This window comes from Stegostoma tigrinum, chromosome 26 (assembly GCF_030684315.1).
Source record: "Stegostoma tigrinum isolate sSteTig4 chromosome 26, sSteTig4.hap1, whole genome shotgun sequence".
NCBI classification, from domain to species: Eukaryota; Metazoa; Chordata; class Chondrichthyes; order Orectolobiformes; family Stegostomatidae; genus Stegostoma; species Stegostoma tigrinum.
This window is the reverse complement of record NC_081379.1, coordinates 31,927,954-31,953,675: the sequence shown is the minus strand read 5'-3', so window position 1 is coordinate 31,953,675 and position 25,722 is coordinate 31,927,954. Positions and strand designations below refer to the sequence as shown.

Sequence of the window (25,722 nt, the reverse complement as noted above, 5' to 3'; positions counted from 1 at the left end):
GAATATTAAATCTGTTTAAAATAAATTGATACTTTGAAATCTGGAAAGCCCAAGGTTCAGAAGTCAGTCCATTTACTTTCTGACTAATGAGACGTGAGGCAGCCTCCTTCACAATGAAACTAAATGGGGGGACCCACATAGTAAATACTCACCGGCTTGGCTGCCCACATCACACCAAATCCCACTAAAATTCAAGATCGAATTCGCACAAAGGTTGCACCACGGGCTTGTCTGCATTTATTAAAAGCTTGAAATCTGCTCAAATGAGCTCTTCAATCCCTCCCTGCCCCCACCCCTCGGAGGCCAATGGAGGTGACGAGAACAAGGATATTTTAAATGCCATTTTATCAGAAATTCGAAGTATTCTTTCGTTCACCAATAATGCACAACGTTAATCGTTAAAGCAAAATTGTACCTGTCCAATGTATCCTTCTCGCTGTAAGATGGTGCGCAAGCCTTCAGAGGATCACCAAGAAGCGCATCACAGAAGAAAGGAAAACGATACAGTGCCAAAACGCCAACGCAGGTACAGGGTCTGCTGTCCGGTTACTAACAGTGGCGGGGTCATTGCTAACATTTACTAACCGATCTGCTGAAGACAAACGTTAATTCCAAATTAAACTTCGAATGAAAAATAGTACTGATTTGAGGAGGATGTTTCCTTTATTATAAAAGTTCTTGATTGATTCTTCCGGATATTGCCGCCCAGGGTCTCTTGGTCTGTAAGTGGGGATTTTCAAAACCACCCTTAGTACCAGCGAGTTATTGGGGGAAAAAACTGGTACAACGAGTATTCACACAAGGTAATGCGGGATGAATGTAACAGAATGTATGGGAATAGGTCGAGGTTTAATCGTGTCTACATGTTTCACCTTGGTCTGAAATGTGTGTTATCCACCTGACCTTCGTAAACCGTAAGCACTTCATTGGAACCCGTCATTTATTTACTCCGCTTCGTTCGCCCCCTATACTGTTTGCACCAGGCTCTTCCAGTTGCAATATAAAATATTTCTGCCCCTAATTTTGTTTTCTCTTTTCCCCCACCCCAACTATTTTTGGAAGGCTAATTCTACTGGTAAGTAATTGAAACTTCGACACCGTCTGACCGCTGTTCAGTGCTATCTAGCGGCTAACCCTCTGGAGTTTCTCTCAGCATACGTTTGTACGAGTTCAATTCGGCTGGAGATGTCTGAAGCCATCTTGTAACAGTGTTTGGTTATTGTGTTCGCTCTGGAGTTTGACACGACTGCAGAATTCTGAGGTGGCTCATTTCTCTGGAAATCTCGCTGGTGGGACGCAGCTTTCGCGTCTGTGTGAGACACGAAGGTGGGAGGACAATTTTGGCCCCCTCTGGGGTTAAACATCGTGCTTTTGGTCCCGTTTCGGTGTGTGGGTAGGAGAGGTCAACAGCGAACCGAAATATTTGTGCCCGAATGTGGTCACAAATTATGCCATGCATTTTAAAAAAATAAACAAACCCTATTCTGCTCCCGGAAGAGCCTGAGGGACGAACATGGCCCGTATTCTGTCCAAAACGGAAGTCTTGTACTTCTTTAAAAAGTGTACATTAACTTAAATTAACCAAGTGTTAAATCAATTAAAGTCAGGACAACTTTTGAAGTTCAGGGAATTACATTTATAGGAGGGAATGAGTGAGGTAACTTTATCTGGTTTCTAAACACCATTGCGGCGTTACTGAAGAGTTTTAATTCAAAATGAAAACTGCAGGAGAAACTCAGTAGGTCTGGTAGCATCTGTGGGAGAAAGGAACAGAATTTAGAGACCTCTTCGGAGCTGAAAAGGGCTACGAAATGGTAGGGTTGTTTTCTGCTGCAAACCAACGACAAAGCCGGTGATAATGGTGGTTTTAAAAAACTTTCTGAAGGGTCTAGGCCCGAAACGTCACCTTCCTGCTGCTATGATGCTGCTTGGCCTGCTGTGTTCATCCAGCTCTACACCATGTTATCTCTGACTGCACTGTTTATTACATTTCAACAATGACAAACCGCGAGGTAGTTCGGCTCTTTGTGGAAACTTAAAATTGATTTTTTAATGGCAAATATCACCAATCTAGGTCCTAGGTAGTCACATTTTTGCATCCATGCTGTTCAAACGTGAATCTAATGTTTTATGCTTTTAACCTTTGAACTGTATTTACTTTTCTAATATACGAATTAACTCAGGTGTCAAAAGTTACATCATTTAACGATTGTCTTGCGCCGTGAACAGTTTCACTATGTTGCAGGCGCTAAATGATTGTGAGATTGCGTTTGTTTTTCAAAGGGGCTTAAGTTGGAATTGCTGGTTCAGACTCGCGAGAAGACAGAAAGCATTGCTAAATGTGTTATTGCAAAATGCTCTATCAGAAGAAAGAAATCATTTGCAAATGTTGATAGTTATTTCAAGCGAAACTGGATGCACACATCAAGGATTGCACCATCGCTGAATTTTCACATGAGTTTCAGGTCGGGCATCGCTTTCAGCAACAGGATGTTGAAGGAATCAAGTCCCGATTATTGCATATTAAAAATGAAAAAGCAAAGACCTGCAAGATTTGAGCTCTTTTGCTGCCTAAATATACGTGCAAGGCGATGGGTCGGGCATTCTGGAAATTGTACGTACTTGCTATTTTTATTCATTCCCAAGCTGAGGTTGACAGTGCTAACGCTGGCATTTGTTACACATCCCGAACTGTTACTCAAGATGGTTGTGGGTGTGTTTTTTTTTAACTGTTGCTGTCTATCTAAGGAAAGTATCACCACGATACAGTTAGGTAGAAAGTTTCAGACTGCGTACCCTGGCTTGGTGAGGGAAAAAAAGTGATGTATGTTCCAGTCAAGAGCGTACAGAACTTGAAAGGAGAACTTCGAGGTAATGAGTTCCCATATATTTGTTGCCCCGGGTGGCCAGGGTCATAGGATCAAGAAGTGTTTCAATATGGCCAATGCTGTGAGAAGGCTGATTCTCGCAGCCACATTATCTTACATTAAAAACTATTGGGATCGGGAGTATTGTGCAACCCTCAAAGTATACAAGCCCAAACTCCTGTGTGGCTGACAATGTTATTTGTGATAGCCACAAAAAGCAGATGAACATTGGCCTGCTCACTGTGCATGGTACTGTGTGTATATAGTTTTTAAAAATGTATTATAAGTATAAACAAAACAATTCAAGCATTTCCAAAAGATATTAGCTTGATCAGCCATGAAGAGTATGCAGCAGGTTCACAAATACCTGACATGTTACATTCCACCAATAAGCACAAAAGTGGTCAATATTTGTTGCCAATAACATAAACAGCTTAAAAAAAGTCTTTCTCTGCAACGGTTTATTTGTACAATTCAGAAATGATTCACAATGTTAGTTTTACAATTTAATTTCAAACATTGGTCTAACTTTAGGAATTTACTATAAAATTGTTTTAATATATTGGGGAAAAATGGTATGCTGAAAGAGATGGAAGTAGACAATTTACATTTTAATTCTGACTAGAATACCAAGCTAATTTGATGTTAATAGGACATATTAGTTTATTCAATATCAACTGGATATGGATTTCACCAAGGCATTCGATAAGGTTCCCCACAATAGGCTATTGTACAAAATGCGGAGGAATGAAATTGTGGGAGATATAGCAGTTTGGATCAGAAATTGACTTGCTGAAAGAAGACAGAGGGTGGTAGTTGATGGGAAATGTTCATCCTGGAGACCAGTTACTAGTGGTGTACCGCAAGGGTCGGTGTTGGGTCCACTGCTGTTTGTCATTTTTATAAATGACCTGGATGAGGGCATAGAAGGATGGGTTAGTACATTTGCAGACAACACTAAGGTCGGTGGAGTTGTGGATAGTGACGAAGGATGCTGTACGTTGCAGAGAGACATAGATAAGGTGCAGAGATGGGCTGAGAGGTGGCAAATGGAGTTTAATGCAAACAAGTGTGAGGTGATGCACTTTGGTAGGAGTAACCGGAAGGCAAAGTACAGGGCTAATGGTAAGATTCTTAGCAGTGTAGATGAGCAGAGAGATCTCGGTGTCCATGTACACAGATCCTTGAAAGTTGCAACCCAGGTTGACAGGGCTGTTAAGAAGGCATACAGTGTTTTAGCTTTTATTAATAGAGGGATCGAGTTCTGGAACCAAGAGGTTATGGTGAAGCTGTACAAAACTCTGGTGTGGCCGCACTTGGAGTATTGCGTACAGTTCTGGTCATTGCATTATAAGAAGGATGTGGAAGCTTTGGAAAGGGTGCAGAGGAGATTTACTAGGATGTTGCCTGGTATGGATGGAAGGTCTTACGAGGAAAGGCTGAGGGACTTGAGGCTGTTTTCATTAGAGAGAAGAAGGTTGAGAGGTGACTTAATTAAAACATATAAAATAATCAGAGGGTTAGATAGGGTGGATAGGGAGAGCCTTTTTCCTAGCTTGGTGACAGTGAGCACGAGGGAGCACAGCTTTAAATTGAGGGGCGAAAGATATAGGACAGATGTCAGAGGTAGTTTCTTTACTCAGAGAGTAGTAAGGGAATGGAATGCTTTGCCTGCAACGGTAGTAGATTCGCAAACATTAGGTACATTTAAGTCGTCATTGGATAAGCATATGGACGTACATGGAATAGTGTCGGTTAGATGGGCTTGAGATCGGTATGACAGGTCAGCACAACATCGAGGGCCAAACGGCCTGTACTGTGCTGTAATGTTCTATGTTCTAACTACATTATTCCCAGTAACCTACTATTGACACAATCTGGTAATCATGTAATGACAATGCCATCATGCCATGCATTTTCCTTTCTCTCATCTCTATCACTTTATCAAGTGTCACATGCAATCTCTAATATACACTGTGTAGTGCCCAGAAATCAGTCAAAAAATGAAATATTGAGAAGTATTATTTAACATAACCATAAGATTACATGAGAACAACAAATGTCTGAAATTCAGATGAACATGTAATTGAAACAAATTCATAAACCACAAGTTTTTCTTCCTCACTTTATGATTACTATCACAGTAGACTGATTATATTAGTGCATTTTGGAGATAGTTTTGTCATTGGCAGCAATTTGTTTTGAAATAATTTATCCTTTTAGGAAGAGAAAACTATTGACATATAGATTATCCTCAATTTCTTTATGCAAATTCTGATTGACAGCAGTGAGCTAATTGGAAGGATACAGTACAATAATAATGCCATGCATAATGATGAATGATTCCCAGGGCAAAGGCAATCTTAAACAAATTCAATTATTGTTCCTTACATCTACAATAGCATACAGGGGTGTTTGCAATTCATAAAGCAATTTACTCAAACACCCTAGTAGCTTGACTTCCTCGAATTCAGAATGCTTATCTTTCTGAGAGAATGGATTTACTGAACTCCTTTATTAGGTTTCTCTTTTTCTCACAAACTTAAAGAGATGTTTTCATTATCCCCTTTAACATGTTTCATAGTTAATTCCCTTGCTTTCGTGAGAAAAATCCTCTCAGACTTTTTTTTCCATCTTTTATTTACATTGTCTAATGTAACATCCCTGTTTAAGAAGGGAGGGAGAAGACAGGAAAATATAGGTCAGTTAGCCTGATCTCGGTCATTGGTCAAATTTTAGAGTCCATTATTAAGGATAAGATTGCACAGTACTTGGAAGTGCATGGTAAAAAAACGGGCTGAGCGAGAATGGCTTTTTCAATGTAAGTCATTCCTGACAAATGTCAGAATTCCATGAGGAGGTAATAAGCAAGTTTTGACAATGGAGAGCCAGTGGACATAATCTGTTTGGATTTCCAGAAGGCCTTTGAAAACATGCCATACAGACAGCTGCTCAATCATGTGAAAGCCCTCGGTGTTCGGGACAAGGTTCTGCCATAAAAAGATTGAGCTGACTGGCAGACAGCATACGGTAGGGATAAAATGGTCTTTTTCAGGCTGGGAGCTGGTGACTAGTGAAGTTCCACAGGCATCAGTGTTGGGGTCACAACTGTTCATGTTATATTAATGAGCTGCATAAAGAAACTGAGGGCATTGTTGCTACATTTGCAGATGACACAAAGACAGATAGAGGAACAGGTAGTACTGAGGAGACAGGAGGGCTGCAGAACAACTTAGACATGCTAGGAGATTTGGGCAAAGAAGTCACAGATGGAATAAAATACGAGAAAGTGTAAGATTATGTGCTTTTGTAGGAGCAATAGAGGCATAGCCTATTTTGTAAACAGGGAAAGGCTTCAGATATCTGAAACACAAAGGAACTTAATAGCCCTGGTGAAGGTTAACATGCAGATTCAATTGACACTTAGGAAGGAATATGCAATGTTAGCATTCACTTTGAGAGGGCTGGAATACAAGAGCTGGGACACACCGCTGAAGCTGTATAAAGCTCTGGTTAGACCATATTTGGAATATTGTGAGCAGTTTTGTGCCCTGTATCTAAGGAAGGATGTGTTGTCTTTGGATAGTTCCAGAGGACATTCACAAGAATGATCCCAGGGATGAAAGGCTTATTGTTGAGGAGCAATTGACTTGTTGGAGTTTGGAAAGATGATGTGGGGATGTCATTGAAAGTTACAAAGTAGTGAGAGGCCTGGATAGAGTGGATGTGGAGAAGATGTTTCAACTGCTAGGAGAGCTCAGGACCCAGGGCATAGCCTCAGTGTGAAGGCATGTCATTTTAGAACTGAGATGAGGCGGAATTTCTTCAGCCAGAGGGTAATGAATCTGTGGGACTCGTTGTTGCAGAAGGCTGTGGAGGCCAAGTCACTAAATGTATTTAAGACAGAGATAGGTCAGATCTTGATTAGTAAGGGGACCAAGAAGGGAGGAGAATGGATTTGAGAAGTATATCAAACATGTTCAAAGTTTAGAGCAGACTTATTGGGTGAACTGTCTTAATTCTGCTCCTATACCTTATAATCTTATGATCTGCATATATAATATGCTTTTCTCACTTGTTTAATATTTTGTCTGTTTCTTAATCTTTGCCTTTGTAGATGCCAACTAGCATTGTTTTTTTTTCATTAGCCCATGCCTTGAAGAATCAGTTATATTATATTGTGTAATTAAAATACCAAGCATTTGTAATACACTACACGTCAACATTTGAAAAGTAATATGATTGGTTAACAGTTTGGTTAGGAATCTTATCCTGCACCATTGGAGATAGAGAAGGAAGAGTTGGTAACGGAACCTCTCTTTAGAACTAATGAGAAGTAAAAGGAAGTGAACAAGTACAGGTAGGTTAATTGCTGCAAAGAGGTACACTCTGGTAGGCATTTGATGTATTTTCAAGATTTGGAATACATTCATTTTTAGCGGTTCTGATGTACGTTATTTTCATTAATAAAGAATTCTAATAGATTTCTAATCAGTTCAAACATACAGCTAAACAGAATATTTTCAGCACAACAAAAGACAAAAAGACATGAGCATAAAATAAGTTATAAAATGGTGTCAGAGGACAAAATAATATGCAATTGAAGGAAAGAGTCATGATCAAAGAGATATCATAGGCCCCCATTGTTAAAAAAGATAATTTATTAAAATTGCTATAATCTGTGATAGAATCACATAATGTATGGATATAATGTTAAATTAACTATTTATAAAGTTTCAAGGTGTCAGGGTAGTTAAAGTAAATGATTTTTCTGTTTTTAAGAATCTAAATTTTCAAGAATCCTGTACAAGCCCAGGTTTCTTGCCACCCTTGGGTGACTATCTTTGTAGAGTTTGTACATTCTCCCCAAGCCTGTGTGGGTTTCTCCAGGTGCTCCAGGTTCCTCCCACAGTCCAAAGATGTGCAGGCTAGGTGTATTGGCCATGCTAAATTGCCCATAGTGTTCAGGGTTATGTAGATTAGATGTTTTATAGGGGGACGGGTTGGAGTGGGGTGTCTGAGGGTCGGTGTGGACTTGTTGAGCCAAAGGGTCTGTTTCCACACTGTAGGGATTCTATGATAAAGAGCAATGAATACTGGTGTTTTACTAAGTTAGTGTAGATGGCTTCATACCAGTTTTAGGTATGATGCACTGATGCCCGTCATACAGTATCCAACAGCTAATTTCTTAACAATGTCAAAAAGGATACCCACGAAGAATTGATGTAAAAGAAATGACCATGCACCATGAGCACTGTGCATCATAAAATGCAAACTGATGAGAGAAGGACAACTGTTTGCAAAATGTAATTCCAAAGTTAAATGCGAGTTGGCAGCATATGGATGTGTTAGTTCATACTGCATGCATTCAAGTATGTTTGTAAGACATATTCAGGCATGCTTTTCTTTATCAAGCCATGTGTGCTCTGTCCGAAGGCATGCGGTTTGCATTGTCTGCTGCATCCTGAGTTGCATTCTTGGCATTGCCATTGTGTTCCAAAATTCTAACTAAGATGAGAAGATTTTTCCTGAACCAGAATGGGAATTGAACCTGTGCTGTTGAGGTTATCTTGAAATTCATACCATCTAAGCCATGTGCCCCCCAAATCCATTTGTTATCATAAGTTTAACCAATTTAGGCTGAGGCCACATTTCCACATTGTGCACTGTTCCTTCCTGACATTGTGTTGATACTATAACTTATATATAAAGAGTTAAGATAACAGAGTGTAGAACTGGATAAACACAGCAGGCCAGGCAGTATCAGAGGGGCAGGAAAGCTGATGTTTCAGGTCTGGACCTTTCTTCAGAAATGGGGGAGGGGAAGGGGGCTCTGAAATAAATAGAAGGGGAGGTGACGATGGAAAGTGGATAGAGGAGCAGATAGGTGGAGAGAAGATGGCCACATCAAGGAGGCAGGGATGAGGCCAGTAAAGGTGAGTGTAGGTAGGGGTTGGTCAGTGAGGAGGGAGGGGCGGGTAGGTGGGATGGAAGACAGACAGGTCAAGCAGGCGGGCATGAAGCTAGTCGATAGAAAGTGGGTGTGGGGTTTTGTCAGTGAGCTGGGAGGAACGGATAGGTGGAGAAAAGATGGACAGGTCAAGGAGGCGGGGACGAGATGGGCTGGTCTTGGAGTGAGGTCAGGGGTGGGGAGATTTTGAAGCTTGTGAAGTCCACAATGAGACTATTGGGCTGCAGGGTTCCCAAGCAGAATATGAGGTGCTGTTCCTCCAGCCTTTGAGTGGCATTATTGTGGCACTGGAAGAGGCCCAGGATGGACATGTTGTCCAAAGAGTGGGAGGGGGAGTTGAAGTGGTTCGTGACTGGGAGGTGTTGTCATTTGTCACAAACTGAGCGTAGGTGCTCCCCAAAGCGGTCTCCAAGCCTCCACTTGGTTTCCCTGATGTAAAGAAGGCCACATCGGGAAAGCAGATACAATACACCACATTAGCAGAGGTGCAGGTGAACATCTATTTAATGTGGAAGGTTTTTTTGGGACCTGGGATGGAGGTGATGGGAAGTGTAGGGGCAGGTTTAGCACTTCCTGCAGTTGCAGGGAAAAGTGCCTGGGGTGGTGGGGCTAGTGGGGAGGAAAAGGGAGTCACGGAGAGACCCATCCCTCTGGAAGGCGAATAAGAGTCGGGAGGGACCACTCACTCCGTGACTCCCTCATCCACTCCACACTCCCACTAGCCGCACCACCCCTGGCACTTTTCCTTGCAACCAGAGGAAGTGCTATACCTGCTCTAATTCTCCCCCATCACATTCATCCCAGGCCCCAAGAAAACCTTCCACATTAAACAGATGTTCACCTGTACCTCTGCTAATGTGATATATGGCATCTGCTGTTCCCAATGTGTCCTCCTCTACATCGGGGAAACCAAGCGGAGGCTTGGAGACCACTTTGTAGAACACCTCACTCAGTTTGTGACGAATGACAACACCTCCCAGTCGAGATCCACTTCAACAACCCCTCCCAATCCTTGGACGACATGACCATCCTGGGCCTCCTCCAGTGCCACAAAAATGCCACCCAAAGGCTGGAGGAATAGTGCCTCATATTCCCCTCGGGAACCCTAGGCTTCCCTCCTCACTGACCAACCTCCATCTCAACTCCCTATCTACACTCACTTACTGGCTTCATCCCTGCCTCCTTGATGTGGCCATCTTCTCTCCAAATATCTGCTCCTCTATCCAGCTTCCATCATCACCTCCCCCTCTTTCTATTTATTTCAGAGCCCCCTTCCCCTCCCCCATTTCTGAAGAATGGTCCAGACCTGAAACATCTGCTTTCCTGCTCCTCTGATGCTGCTTGCCTGCTGCGTTTATCCAGCTCTACACCTTGTTATCTCAGACTCCAGCGTCAGCCGTTCCTACTATCTCTAGAAAGAGTTAACAGTTGATACATTTCTGACAATCCTAATATAACTGCTGCTCTATAAATCTTTGCACAGTTGGTGTCAAAACAGGACAATAAGAAGGATTTTACATTTACAGAATAATGTGGTGGGGTCACATGTAGCATGACATGAACTCAAGCTTATGGTTGAGGCCGGCTTCTTGGGTACGGAACTTAGCTATCAGTTTCTCCTCAGCAATTCTGTGTTGTTATGTATCTCAAAGGCTGCCTTGGGGGACGCTTACTCAAACATCTCAGAAGCCGAATGTCTCTGAAAGCTGACGTGTTCTCCAATGGGGAGAGAACATTCCTGTCTGGTGATAGTTACATGGTGTCCATTCATCCATTGTCATGGCATCTGCATGGTCTTGCCAATATACCATGCCTCATGGCATCCTTGCCTGCAGCATATGAGATTTACAACTTTGACAGAATCACATGAGTATTTGCTATGTTCATGTTCATGGTTCCCATGTGTGATGGTAGTATCCATGTCAATGATCTGACATGTCTTGCAGAGGTTGGCATGGCACGGTTGTGTGGTGTTGTGGTTGATGTTGCCCTGAAGGCTGAGTAGTCTGCTGCAAACAATGGTCTGTTTAAGGTTTGGCAGTTCTTTGAAGGTGAGAAGTGGAGGCATAGGGATGATCTTGGCGAGATACTTGTCATCATTGCTGACATGTTGAAGGCTGTGAAGAACATGGTGCAGTCTCTCTGCTCCGGGGAAATACTGGATAACAAAGGGTATCTATTGGTCATATCCTGCGTCTGTATTCTGAGGTCATTGCAGTTTTTCACTGTGGCACGTTGAAACTGGTGATTGATGAATTAAACATCATAGCCCATTCTTATGAGGGGGTCCTTCAAAACCTTTAGGTGCCTGTCATATTCCTCTGCATCTGAGCATATCCTGTGTATGCATAGGGCTTGCTCATAGGGAATGGCTTCTTTACTTTGTTTTGGGTGGAAACTAGAGAACTGCAGCATCATCAGGTTATCTGTGGACTTGCAGTAGAATGAGAAATTGAGGCGTCTGCCTAATGCACTCTCATCCCGTGTACTTCTCACATAGGAGATTTCTACTGCTTTAGGAAGATCACAAAGCCAACACACCTGGAAGCCCCATCATATCAGTCAATGTAACCCTGTATGAAAGCCCTTCTGGCTATGTCAAGGGCAGCTTGAAACCCATTGTATAAGAACCCCCAGCTTCTGTCACAACACAAACGTTTCCTTCGAGAAACTTAGCACGCACGGACCCTTCGAACTGAGACCATTCCTTGTCACAATGGACGTATTGACACTCTACCTCAACATCCCCAACAATGACAGCATCACTGCAACGGCCTCAGGACACAATACCAACAACTGCCAATTTCCAGATGTCATCCTGCAATTTAGCCGCTTCATCCTCAACTACAACATTTTCATCTGTGACAACAAGTTGTTTATCCAGACTCATGGAGCAGCCATGGGGACCATGTTTGGACCCCAATATGCCAATATTTTCATGCATAAGTTTGACTAGGACGTCTTTGCTCCACAAATAATCCAACCAAAGCTATACATCAGATGCATTGATGATATTTTCTTCCTTTGAATTCATAGTGAGGTATCACTGAAGTGTCTACTTAGCGATATCAACAAGTTTCATTCCACCATCAGACTTACCATGGACTACTCTTGTGACTCAGTCTCATTCTTGGGCACACACATCTCCATCAAGGATGGACATGTCAGTTCCTCATTCTACTGTAAGCCCATGGATGACCGCACAATTCTGCACTTCTCTAGCATCCAGCCAAAATATCTTAAAGAAGCCATCCACTCTGGACAAGCCCTGTGCATTCATAGGATCTGTTCAGATGTGGAGAAACATGACAGTATCCAAAGATTTTGAAGGACATATTGTAAGAGCAAAATATGATGCTTAATTCATAATCACCAGCTCCAACGTGCCACAGCATAAAATCACAATGATCTCCTCAGAAGACAGACACAGGATACAACCAATAGAGTATCTCTCATTGCCTAGTACGTTCCTGGAGGGGAGAGACTGTGCCATGTTCTTTGCAGCCCTCAACATGTCAGCAATGGTGACGATGAATGTCTCGCCAAGATCATCTCTATGCCTCCACGTCTCATCTTCAAACAACTGTCAAACATTAAACAGACTATTGTTCGCAGCAAACTACCCAGCCTTTAGAGCAACATCAACCACAAACCACACAACCTTGCCATGGCAACCTCTGCAAGGCATATCAGCTCATCGACATGGATACTACCATCAGCCAATGTTGTTTATCTCATATGCTGCAGGAAAGGATGTCCTGAGGCATCGTGTACTGGTGAGACCATGCAGATGCCACAAAAATAGCTGAATGGATACCACACAACAATCACCAGACAGGAACGTTACCTCCCAGTTGGGGAACACTTCAGCGGTCAAATACATTGAGCCTCCAATTTTTGGATAAGCATCCTCCAAGGTGAGCTTTAAGATGCACAACAATGCAGAACCACTGAACGGAAACTGATAGTCAAGTTCCGCACCCATGAAGCTGGCCTCAACCATGGTCTTGGGTTCATGTCGTGCTACACGTGACCCCACTATACTGTTCTGGAGCTGTACAGTCTTCCTTATTGTCCTGTTTTGACACCATCACCTTAATAAATTGTTGTGAGCTCTCTACCTAAACCAGTTTGTACTGCTTTGGTTAGACTGTCAGCATGTGATGCTCATACCTATCATGTGATTCCAGTCATTTGGTTTGTCTCCAGCGCCACCTTATTTTTAAAATTTTGTAATTGTCTCTCTGCCTCATTTAATCAGATAATATGCCATCCCTTTGTTTGTAATTCAGCTGTTAACACTTTACTCACACTATCTAACACTTTTGATCATCTGTAGTGGCTTATTATTCAACACTTCGCTCATACCATTTGTATGACCTTTTGATCTCTGCCCTTGATCTCTCTGCCCATAAACTTTGTGTCCTGTGTGCTTTTATCTAACATCACCCGATGAGGGGCTACTCTACATAAGCTTGTGATTTCAAATAAATCTGTTGGACTATAACCTGGTGTTATATGACTTTTGACTTTGCCCAGCCTAGTCCAACACCAACTCCTCCACATCATATTCTGCTATTGATGTAGATATGGAGATAGTCAGGTATGAATCACCATTTTTGATGTAAAACAATGTAATTCCACATTTAGCTGCTACAATTTTATCAAGACAATGGAAATAAAGCAAAACAGTTCAGAGAAAGCAGTACATCAAGCATTTTTAGAGATATTTTCTACTCAACCTATTCTGAGATGTTATTATCGGCTCTGGAGAGGTGAGACCTTCAACTTGGACTTCCTAGCCTAGAGGTAGCAATTGTAACAATGCACCAGAAGGGCCCTCATAGAGTATTCTTGTTTTTTTTTGAGGTGTACACCATTATAATAGTTTATGTGAAGTAGTCAAAACAATGTTAATGCCATTAGCTGGTGGTGCAAGGAAAATATTCAAGGTTTCAGATCAAAGATTCAGGGAGGGTGTGAAGACAAGATTTTTAAAATAAAGTTTCTAATCAACTTGTTCAAAGATGTTATTACCTACCACTTAAGCAAGTGGAACTAGGACCCAGGCCTCTTGGTCTAGAGGTTGGAACACGAGCAGGGCACCTTAAGGTCCATCATCCAATATTTTTATTCTCTATCTCCAGGTAATAAACAGGTGACAGTGCACTGGATGTCCATGTTACACCATAACTGACTTTATATTTCACAAAAGTAATTGAAAAGACAAATTATTTAAGTTGTAAAACAAGAAGCTAATTTCTTGTCACCTGTTTTTCACCCAGAGATATAAATCAAGACGACCAAGATGCACAATTCTATCATATCTCATCCATCTCTCAAGATATTTCAAAGCAGTCAATCTTATTATGTATTCAAAGCTGTAGCTTTTTTTTTCCAAATTTCACGGCTCCATAAACAGTAATAAGAATAAGTTGAGCTAAGAATATTAATCTGCTTTAGGTGGTGTTGGTTGTAAAAAGAAGTGTGCGGGCAGTTTAGAATTATATGCTGCATTGACAATAGTGTTATTGGGCTCAATTTAAAGTTCAGGATGTCAAAAAGCAGGAATTTTAGGGAACTTTATTTTAGGAAGACAGTGATAGAATCATGAAACAGATTAAAAGCAGGAATGATAGATGAGAAAACTGTGAAAGATTATAAAAAAGTTAAACTTTAATTAGATAAGGACATTAATCACTATTAATTTCAAAATGACGCTAAGGAAAGCACTAAATTGTTTAGAAGGGTAGGTGCAATAGACCAAAACATTCCTGTTACTACTGTATACAAAGAGAGTTGATTGCTATTTTTATCAAACAGAAGTGGACAAAGAATTGATACTGTAATCTTAGTGTCTTTCGCATTGGGCTTATTGCCCTTGAATGTGAGGATCTGAGTCCATCACATTAGTCACAAAGAGAATCACATTGTCGAAGTAACAGCAACCCAGCCAGCTGCAGTGCACAAAAGGATTCACTCATCAAACCTCTGTTATCTGGAAACGCAATCAAAATGAGAAGGTCTTTATCAGTGATTGATGGATAAAGTCTGCAAATTCCAATAAAGTAGAGATAGTGGAATGGATTGCTGTAAAACCACACTAGTTGATATTCAGTAATGTATTGCAAATTAGATATTACAGAACTAGGCACCCTAACTCTTCTTTTGCTGACATTACTAATAGTGCTGAGTCTAATTTATTTCACATGGAGAAGAATCATTAGAATACAACATGGTTCAGTAGTAATGCTTTTGTTAGGAATAAATTGAAATTGAAGTGCAAAGGAAAATATAGAGCAACTTAAACTTCATTGGCCTAAAAAGCAGATTTCTGTACTCCAAGTGTTTTATCTGCATTTTAAAATGTAGTACTCGAATTGAGAAAGTGTAGTGTAAATTCACTGCCATATGATAACTATTGGAGCACACATCATAGTATACATCTATCTGATCAAGTTAAATAGTAGATTGCCTATATTAGGGCACCTGTATTATTCAGCACTGCTGTCCATCACCGCCACTGGAAGGAATCTTCGAAAGAACAAAATTCTGATTTAACATTCTATAAATAACACATTGGTTAGCTTCAATATAGTTAAATTATCAATGATAAGGCATGATTTATCTTGCTGTCTCCTAAGTAAAACCTGACTTTTGAGTAAGATATGGATTCTGTGCAAACAGCTGACGGGAGAACAGTTTAACATCCAACTGTGGATTTTATCAATTGCAAAATGTACAATGCTATTTTTAATGTGCAATGTGTAAATTTAGCCTTGAAGAAAGTATTTTTTATGCATTCTGCTCTTTTCTAACTGCAGATAGTTTAATAATTTATGATTTCTTGTTCTTCATAAGCTGAACTGGCGATCATGGTGCAACATAGCTTCATCTTCACAGACCACCATAATCCATATTTAAATAGCTGCACATGTAAAACACTAAGACATGATGTTGAGAAGATTCTGATCTGTTGCATCCACCGTAGCAGAACTTCATGTTGTATTCATTTACATAATGCCCATCGCGGCTCACTTGGTAGGAATAAGAACGGCAGCTGATATGTTCAAACCTCCTTAACCAAAGTATGTTAAAGTCAATAGATCATCATGTCATCCAACTGAAGTTAGCCAACCAAGATTAGGTCAAGGATCATGCTTAGAACTGTACTAGACCAAGATGTTCATTCTCACACCAGACCACACTGTATGATTATCTATTGACTTATGAAGGAACTTCAGTATTCTAAATACTGTCAATACATGTAAGCAATGAACAACTCAGAGGGAGTCACTTTCTCTGAAAATATTTAGGTGCTGACCAATCCCCATGTGGTCCAGGTGGATCTGGATCTGTAATGCCTGGTTAGCCTGCCTTTAGTGCAGGCTGCCACCTTGATAAAAGGCATTTAACTACAAACTAGGCACAGTCGACCAAAAGTGATTGAAGGCTCAGATGACCAATTAAAGTGGTTCCAAGGCTCATTAAAGAGGCTGAATGCCATTAACTGGCTGGTACTACAATTAATTACCTTTTCTGAACAACCAGCTAAAAAAGTGCAAAGAAAAATGCATCAATGAAGATTGTGAGTATTGTTTAAAGCCACATTTATGTTTTATTGTTCTGATGCTTCTGGAGAACAATGGACTGCATTGCATTTGAAGTGAATTTTTAATACACAAACTAGATTTCCTAGGACACAACATCATTACTTTGCCAACACTTCATCAACATTTTTTGTGGGAATTCTCTGTGGAGTGAATGTTGTGCTGGTCCGCCTTAGCAGATCCAGCAGAAGAAAGCAAAACTATCTGGTGGTTCTCCCAGGTCTGGAGAAAGAATGGGTTGAATAGCTGAAACCAGTGAGAGCAACTTTAGTTGCTAAAAATGGAGGATAGAGGGACATTGGGTGAGGAGGATGTCAAATGCATGGTGACCGCTGCATTTTCCACTATCTGGGCAAGCATAAGAGATTAGTTGTCACCACCGTTGGTTGTACCAAAGGATCTACTTCAGGAACTACATAAGAGAAAGGTGGGTAAGGTGGACCAGAGGAGACCAGAGAAATAGATAAAGGACCCACACTGGAGAGAGATCCCTGCGTCATCTTATTCAAGAACGGTTTTGAGAGACGTTCTCCTTCAAAAGTTGCCGCACTGTTTTCACATGTTTTACTTCCTGTGACTGAGGATTTGAAATCAGCACTCAAGTCTTCCAATGTATTTACCACGAAGAACACAAAGAACCATTCATCCCATCAATGGCCAATTACTAGAACCACACTTTATCCAAACCAAAAACCATGGCAATATGACAAAACAGCACACACAGATATTAAACTGTTTGCCCTGCTGTGTGGCCTTAATGGCTGCTCTATAAGTGTTTTTGCCCCCTTCAGTGTCACCTGAGTGGCAGAACTAGGTAAAGTTGATTGTTGTTAAGAATCTGAGGTGGGACGTTCTTCCAACAGGCTACAGGACATGATGTCCCTACCTCAGGTTATACTATCTCAATGTGGATTGAAGTGGTCTGACCACTAAACTGTCAAACGGAATGCAAGGTCAGGGGTGGAATGGTGTAGGAATGGGAAGAAATGCGGGCCTCTAGACAAAGGCCAGATCTGTCCATAATTTTACCTCACTTCCTCAAGGCAACTGTTCTTTTTGCTTAGTGAACTGCTGGAGAAAACAGATATACTCTGTGAGTCCCTTTCAACCACAGAGTGTTTTTGCCTTTCCAGAGAATGGTGCTCACAATGATGTGGAAGTTCCTTGTTCTTTAGTTGTACATGAAGGTACATTCAGCCATAATATGGGAGCTGCTGTGATGGGAATGAGAGTTACAACTTCAATCAGCAAAATGTACATGTTGACAGCAAAACAGAAATTGCTGGCAAAACTCATCAGGTCTGGCAAAATCTGTGCAAAGAAAACAACATCACATTTCAAATTTGGTGACTCTTCATCAGATCTCTGATGAGTCACTGGACTCAAAATGTTAACTTTGCTTTCTTCACACAGATGATGCCAGACCTGCTGAGTTTCACCAGCAATTTCTATTTGTGTTTCAGAATTCCAGCATCAATTTATCTTTGTTTTATTATTATGTACCTGCTAATAGGTTTGCAGGAGGAGATTAACCACCTTCTCCATGTTAACCAGGCTTAGCATCAAGCCATAGACCATGCTGGAGGTGAACATCTCCAACCATCTAGCCACAACTAATAGGGTTTTTTTGGCAGATTGGTCATTGAAACAAGGATTTGGTTTATCAAAGCTGCCAGCCTTCTTCTGAATAACGAAATGTGAGGCTGGACGAACACAGCAGGCCCAGCAGCATCTCAGGAGCACAAAAGCTGACGTTTCGGGCCTAGACCCTTCATCAGAGAGGGGGTTGGGGTGAGGGTTCTGGAATAAATAGAGGGAGAGGGGGAGGTGGACCGAAGATGGAGAGAAAAGAAGATAGGTGGAGAGGAGAGTATAGGTGGGGAGGAGGGGATAGGTCAGTCCAGGGAAGACGGACAGGTCAAGGAGGTGGGATGAGGTTAGTATGTAGGAGATGGGGGTGCGGCTTGGTGTGTGAGGAAGGGATGGGTGAGAGGAAGAACAGGTTAGGGAGGCAGAGACAGGTTGGACTGGTTTTGGGATGCAGTGGGTGGAGGGGAAGAGCTGGGCTGGTTGTGTGGTGCAGTGGGGGGGGGGGACAAACTGGGCTGGTTTTGGGATGCGGTGGGGGAAAGGGAGATTTTGAAGCTGGTGAAGTCCACATTGATACCATTGGGCTGCAGGGTTCCCAAGCGAAATATGAGTTGCTGTTCCTGCAACCTTCAGGTGGCATCACTGTGGCACTGCAGGAGGCCCATGATGGACACGCCATCCAAAGAATGGGAGGGAGAGTGGAAATGGCCCGCGACCGGGTGTTTATTGCGAACCGAGCGGAGGTGTTCTGCAAAGTGGTCCCCAAGCCTCCGCTTGGTTTCCCCAATGTAGAGGAAGCCAAACTGGGTACAGTGGATGCAGTATACCACATAGGCAGATGTGCAGGTGAACCTCTGCTCAATGTGGAAAGTCATCTTGGGGCCTGGGATAGGGGTGAGGGAGGAGGTGTGGGGGCAAGTGTAGCATTTCCTGCGGTTGCAGTGGAAGGTGCCGGGTGTGGTGGGGTTGGAGGGCAGTGTGGAGCGAACAAGGGAGTCACGGATAGAGCGGTCTCTCCGGAAAGCAGGCAGGGGTGGGGATGGAAAAATGTCTTGGGTGGTGGGGTCGGGTTGTAGATGGCGGAAGTGTCGGAGGATGATGCATTGTATCCGGAGGTTGGTGGGGTGGCGTGTGAGAACGAGGGGGATCCTCTTTGGGCGGTTGTGGCGGGGGCAGGGTGTGAGGGACGTGTTGCGGGAAATGCGGGAGACGCGGTCAAGGGCGTTCTCAACCACTGTGGGGGGAAAGTTGCGGTCCTTGAAGAACTTGGACATCTGGGATGTGCGGGAATGGAATGACTCATCGTGGGAGCAGATGCGGCGGAGGCAGAGGAATTGGGAATAGGGGATGGAATTTTTGCAGGAGGGTGGGTGGGAGGAGGTGTATTCTAGGTAGCTGTGGGAGTCGGTGGGCTTGAAATGGACATCAGTTACAAGCTGGTTGCCTGAGATGGAGACTGAGAGATCCAGGAACGTGAGGGATGTGCTGGAGATGGCCCAGGTGAACTGAAGGTTGGGGTGGAAGGTGTTGGTGAAGTGGTGTCCACTTCTTCTGAATGTTGACTTTTCAGGATCCCCGTCTGATTCTTTTGCTGCAAAACTAGTGTGTGATCGTGGACCCTGGCAATGAAGCATATACTGTACCCCTTGAGCCTGACATGTTTGCAGCTGTCTCATATCTGGTCCATGTCACTGCTCGATTTCGAGTTGTTACTTGTGATGCTGCTCTTTGAGCTGGTGCCCAAGGCAGTTGCTAGTGCGGGAGTCATACCCTTTTCCCTGATCAATCGTTCTTCCCTTATCGAGGTGCGTGGATTTGGAAACGCACAAGATCGCAGCTATTTTTTATACAGTTTCTCCCGGATGAGGGGTAAGGAGAGATGGATGATGTGGGTCGTGTTCCTCGGAACCTGAATAAGAAAGCTGGAGGGATTACCGTGCAGGGCCTGCGCCCACGATAGGAGAATGCATTTGATTAGACAATCCGGAGTTTATGGATACGGATAGATGAAGACGATTTCAGATCCGGAACGTACAGCGCAGTGGCCACATGCCTCTTGGCAAGATTTCCCTTCTCTGCCTGTGACCATATCATCTGCTGCTCCCTCTGCCACCAATACTGCCTCTTCAAAGGATTTATTGGAACTTCCCTCAGTCAAGCTGTTACTTGTTAAGTGATATTGTGACTAGGAAGAAAAAGTGCTGATTGTGAATGAACGCATGCTAGCTGTGCATATCTCCTGACCACGGAGGTTCTTCCGTTTAGAAGTTAAAGAATTGAACAAAATCCCTTCAGAAATTACAGAATTCTGTCCAGACGGAAAAGATCAATTCAAACGCTAATTTTGCTAGGTTATTCTATCTGCTTCTTTTCAGTGGCGCACCTAAATTTGGCTGAACCTTCACTGAACAGTAGCAATCATGTTTGCTTCAAATCAACTGGTTTTTTTGCTGTTCAATTTGGACCTGCCTATGTTTTGCAAAAGTGCTTAAATTCCATTATATTTGAAATTGTCATGTGCATTTTAGTGAGGAATCAGGTTTCTGCATCATGGTGACATTAACTTACTGCTTTTCATTACTGAGGAGCTAGGAGTGTGCTAATATTAGTTCAAAGATTGAAGGTTTAAGCACGATCTTGAAGGAAGGGAAGTGAATGTAGAAGTGCCAAAATTTAGTGAGGAAATTCCAAGATACAGGAATTGGCTATTTGAAGGCACAGCCACCAAGGATGGAAGAAGGTGCGTGAATCAACAACTTTTCAGTAAAATGAGATAGGGACAGGGAAGGTTGGATCACTGGAGGATGTTAGGTAAAGCAAGGTGCACTTAAACACCTACATGTAAATTTAGCAATTTTTCAGTGAATGTAAGGACCCTGCTTCAATTGATGCTGAAATCCCAAAAGGTTTCAGCATATTTGGAGACAGGAAACTTTTGGTAACAGTGGTTACAGATCCCTAGTTTGGGTGCTTGCTACATTTGTCAAATTATTGCTGCCATATGTGAATATGAGGTCTAATTTAGTCAACTTGAAAGCTGAAATTAAAATTCTTGAGAAAGGCAAACACAGGTCTCTGAACCTGCAATTCCCTTGAACAATTTAAACGTTCTTATGCTTAAAATATTGCTGCTCCAGAAGCTTAATAAAATGGCTTTTGGATGACTTCTGAATTGTGGTCTGTAGCGACAGATATTGCTGTTCAGAACACCTGCAGATAGAAGAGTAACGGTATTTCTCACTCAGCAAAAGATGTTGTGCACATTCCCCAATTTCTCAGAGAAATTCTACTGTACTGTTCTTAGAACTGAGAGTTTAGATACTTTGGCATATAAATCAAATTGGGAGTAGCAAATGTTTATTTCCTTTATGAATTCTGACATCAACAAACATATTCTGATAAAACTTCTATGGATATAGATATATATGCACTTCCTCAATCCCCATAGACTAGGCAGAAATTAATGCCACATTACCGTAGTGAAAGTATTTTGAGTTTTGATGCTTTTCATAATTTTCTTTCCTTTATTTCCAGTCCAAACCTTATCAGTACGAATATAAATGTTTCCTATTCCACTTCCATTATTAATTCTTTGGATGTGAGCAATAGTAGCAGGCTGTCATTTATTGCTCATCACTGAGATTGTAGGCTTTAATCTTGAGGCAGGTATATACAACTGAATAGTGTGCTCAGCTACTTCAGAAGAGATTATAAAATGACTGCATTGGGTAGGACTGAAGTCATTTATTAGTCAGAATGAATACAGCTGCCAAGGCCCCTTCCCTGAAGAACACAAATAAACTAACTGTATCTTTCACAGCCAACATACGAAGTGTTTGGACCACACAACATAGGTGCCAAAATACTGGCACATATCTGTGATATTTTATGCTAATCATCATGACAAATTGCTTTGGAAAACTATAATTATTGTAATGTGTCCTTGAATGAAAATATCCATAGTTATTACCTCATAATGAAACTCATAACAAACCACAGGGTTTTTAATTCCACAGAGTGCTATTTTAATGCAATACTTAATTTTGAGCTAATTAACAAAATTGTTGAAATAGCACTCACAGGAACTTTTGTGAGCACTTCAATGGGGTAATCATAGCACTTAATTGAATGTTATGTCCATTAAGCTTACTATATTCCATTTTTAAAACATATTAAAACAATGCAAGCACAATTTAGGACATAATATTGCCTTCAAGGGGCAAAGACAGGCAGCATTTTCCTTCATTTCAACACCATAAACACAGTGAAAATGCTACTGCATAGATAACATAACTACTGCAAACATTGAGGTAAGAATTGCTGTTTTAATTTGTGATAATTGAGCACGTGAATTTCTCTTGCACAATGAAATGCATTTCAAGTTGGAATAAGTCAGGCCATAACTGCATCAGTAGTGCCAAGAAGTTAAAATGTATTGTGATTATAAAGCAGTGTTGCTAATTATGATTGAATTCAACATATTCAAGATTCTTACTTGATTTTTGAAGAACAGTAACTTATTTAGTCTTTTTTCTGACAAGTGTACATTTTAGTATCCTACTTACTTTGCTGTAATGGTGTAAAGCAAAATGTTTTGGGTCACATCTGTTGAACTCCTTTCTGTTCTCAGTTACACGATAATAAGTTAGTTAAGCAGTCACCTGAACCACCAGAATATGGTCACATGGCCTTGGATTGAAATATTTAAATACATCATTCCAGTAGGCTTATCTAGACCCAAGCAATGCAGATATGGTAAGAGACTCTAATTTCTCAACCAGTTGCTGAACTGAAATGAATCTAATTTAGTTTCTTTATCATAGAAAATTTGTTTTATGCTACAGCAAAATCGTTCACATATTTGTCAACACTATCTCATAGTTCAAGTAGTGCTAGAAGTTTCATTCTGCAAAAATGTCAACACAATATTAAAAAATTTCCATATGGTGTGCAGGTTGAGTGCATAAGCATTATTACCTGCTAGAATAATGTTTGATGATTCATTTTATGTCACATTTTACCCTGTAAATTCTATCAACATCTTCCATTCAATTTTACCATGTGTATTGCTACAATGCAGTTGTAGCTTCTGATCACCAACTAGCTCTGAGGTACAAAATTCTGCCAGATTTTTGCCTGATAATGTAAGTGGAAGTGGAATCAGGACTGACTTTTTTGCAGAGATTTCATATTGGCAGCATCTTCCTAACCTTGTGCTATTTTCATGTGGACTTTTCATCAGCCGTGAAGGCTTTGCATTATGAAAAAGGATTCATCTTTTTTGATCCCTACAGAAAATTTGAATGTGAACCTTCACACTTCCTGCTCTGTACTATTTCTATGTGTTATTGCAGGTTTTGGAAGCAACTAAATAAACTGCAATTTTGGAGAGTTCATATAAACTGGAGCAATCCTGCTGATGAGTTGGGAACATTATGACAAATAGATTTTAAATATTCAGACAACTTTCAATTCACTATTATGTTTTGTTTGTAATGCAAACATGGTTCAGCTGGAATGATTCATTTTGTCGTTCTTTGCTGAAAATGGAAGTCAATCATGACATTTGACCAACATTGCTTAAGTGTTTAGATGTATTCAAAACCAGAGGAAATACTGTTTGGGATCTCAAATGTAATAATTTGAAGTGATTTAAATGCTCAGAACCTACTAAAATTAAAATGAGCACCTTCAGCAACATTCACATTAGAAAGAAAGAAACAGAACATTCCTGTCAATGAAGTACTTTCATTGTCAGGCTATTTGGCATGGCTGAGAAAAAAAGTAAAGTTTATTTGCTTTTTAGTTCCATTTCTCAGGGTTTGCTGTTACAGCTGAGCTGATGGTAAATGCATGACTAAGTTTCAAAAACTGTGAACCAAACATCTCAGCGAGGGATTGTGTCTGCACATTGGTTAATAGCTTTAAGAGAATATTAAAGGATTTTCTACCTTTAATGTAGTAAATGAGCAATTTTTTTTCAAAACTGATTGATCACTTGACGAGATAAGAATGTTTTTGAATGGCTTTTTATGAATGAGAATTTTTTGAGTATGGAGTATATGTGACTGACAGGTTTAATTAATTGTTTGGGGTTTATTCTTAATGTCCATTTCAAAGGCATACTACGGTCTGTCCATAATGGATACCAGGTGAGCGAATACAAAGTATAGTCATAGATAGAATACCCTGGATTAATGTCTGGATGTCAGCTTTGACAATCACAACAAGGACAATACTTATCTCCCATGAGTTAAAAATGAGGACCCTTATCTCTCTTCCAAGCTGATCACAATTTTATATATAAATCAGCACTTTTTTTCAACAGCTAACCAGGAGCAATGACAAAGTAATATGTCAATATTAACTTAACTGTAATAAATAGAAATTTATTAAAACACAACACACAGCCCATACAATCCAACCAGTTAATGTTGCTGTGATAATGGGAACTGCAGATGCTGGAGAATCCAAGATAATAAAACGTGAGGCTGGATGAACACAGCAGGCCCAGCAGCATCTCAGGAGCACAAAAGCTGACGGTTCGGGCCCAGACCCTTCATCAGAGAGGGTCTAGGCCCGAAACGTCAGCTTTTGTGCTCCTGAGATGCTGCTGGGCCTGCTGTGTTCATCCAGCCTCACATTTTATTATCTCAGTTAATGTTGCTGTTTATTTTTCCACATGAACGCTGGTTCTAATCCCACAGCCTTTTGTGACATTTACAGGTATTCATGGAATTCTTTTAAAAACTGTATTGTTTGCACTATTTCTCTGGGATTTCTGCAATTTTCCAATCGAGTAATAATATCTGGGAAGCCATTTGGAATTTTTAAATTGTTCACAGGTTTTCATAGAAAATTGATTTGAAAAAAGGATTTTAGATGGCAGTTTTAGAAAATCATGAGCAACGTATCCATTATCTTTACGGCTACCTTTCAGATAACAATCTCATTTCCTCTTGAATGCCTTGATTGAGCTTGCTCCATCACACTTTCAGGCAACATACTTCAGATCCTAACCACTTGCCATTTTAAAAAAGTTTGATTTGATTTGATTTATTGTCACATGTATTTTGTCACAAAGTACGATAAGAGCTGTCGAGTATCGCCACTCAGCTCCATCTTAAAACACAGAAAAAAAACCAAAAACAAAGGATATAAAAGCACAAAAATTAAGAATTAGAGAAAAAAATGTGTTCGACTTCATAGTCTTTTTTGTTAGGTGCTCGATAATGGGCAATGGGCCTGGTGATCAGGCACGACTCCCCTTCGCCGTGCCGTGCCACTAGGACAAAAGTCGCCACTTTTTACCGCCCTCCTTCCTCCACCGACGCTGTCGCCGCTATGAATCCTCTGCCAATGCAGACGTAACCGATGGCGCCCGGCGCTACACCAGCCCAAACTTGAGTCTACTGTCCCCAAGAGTCCACTTCGGATCCACCTCGCCGCTGGACGTAGATGCCATAGGGAACCCAAACTCGCCTCCGGCGCCGCCGCCACGAGTCCCCGCTGCTGGTTCCACTGGCCGCCAACCAAGCCATTGCTGAAACTGAGCTCTCCAGCAAGAGGTATGTAAACAAAACAAATAGAAAACAAGAATCGAGAGAGAAATAAAAAGAAACAAAAAGAAAAGCGGACGGAGCAGATGAGCTCCAGGCTCAGAAGCCCGACTCCACTGTCATCT

General features: G+C 41.3%; 1 protein-coding gene across 1 annotated transcript in view; it reads left to right on the top strand.

The window, feature by feature from the left end:
* The first annotated feature begins 416 nt into the window (after positions 1-416).
* Positions 417-25,722, top strand: part of tbx5b (T-box transcription factor 5b) — a 72,959-nt gene continuing 47,653 nt past the window's right edge. Inside the window, exon 1 of the mRNA XM_048555750.1 lies at positions 417-526. The gene's annotated coding sequence lies outside the window, so the exon portion shown is untranslated. The remainder of the gene's footprint in view (positions 527-25,722) is intronic.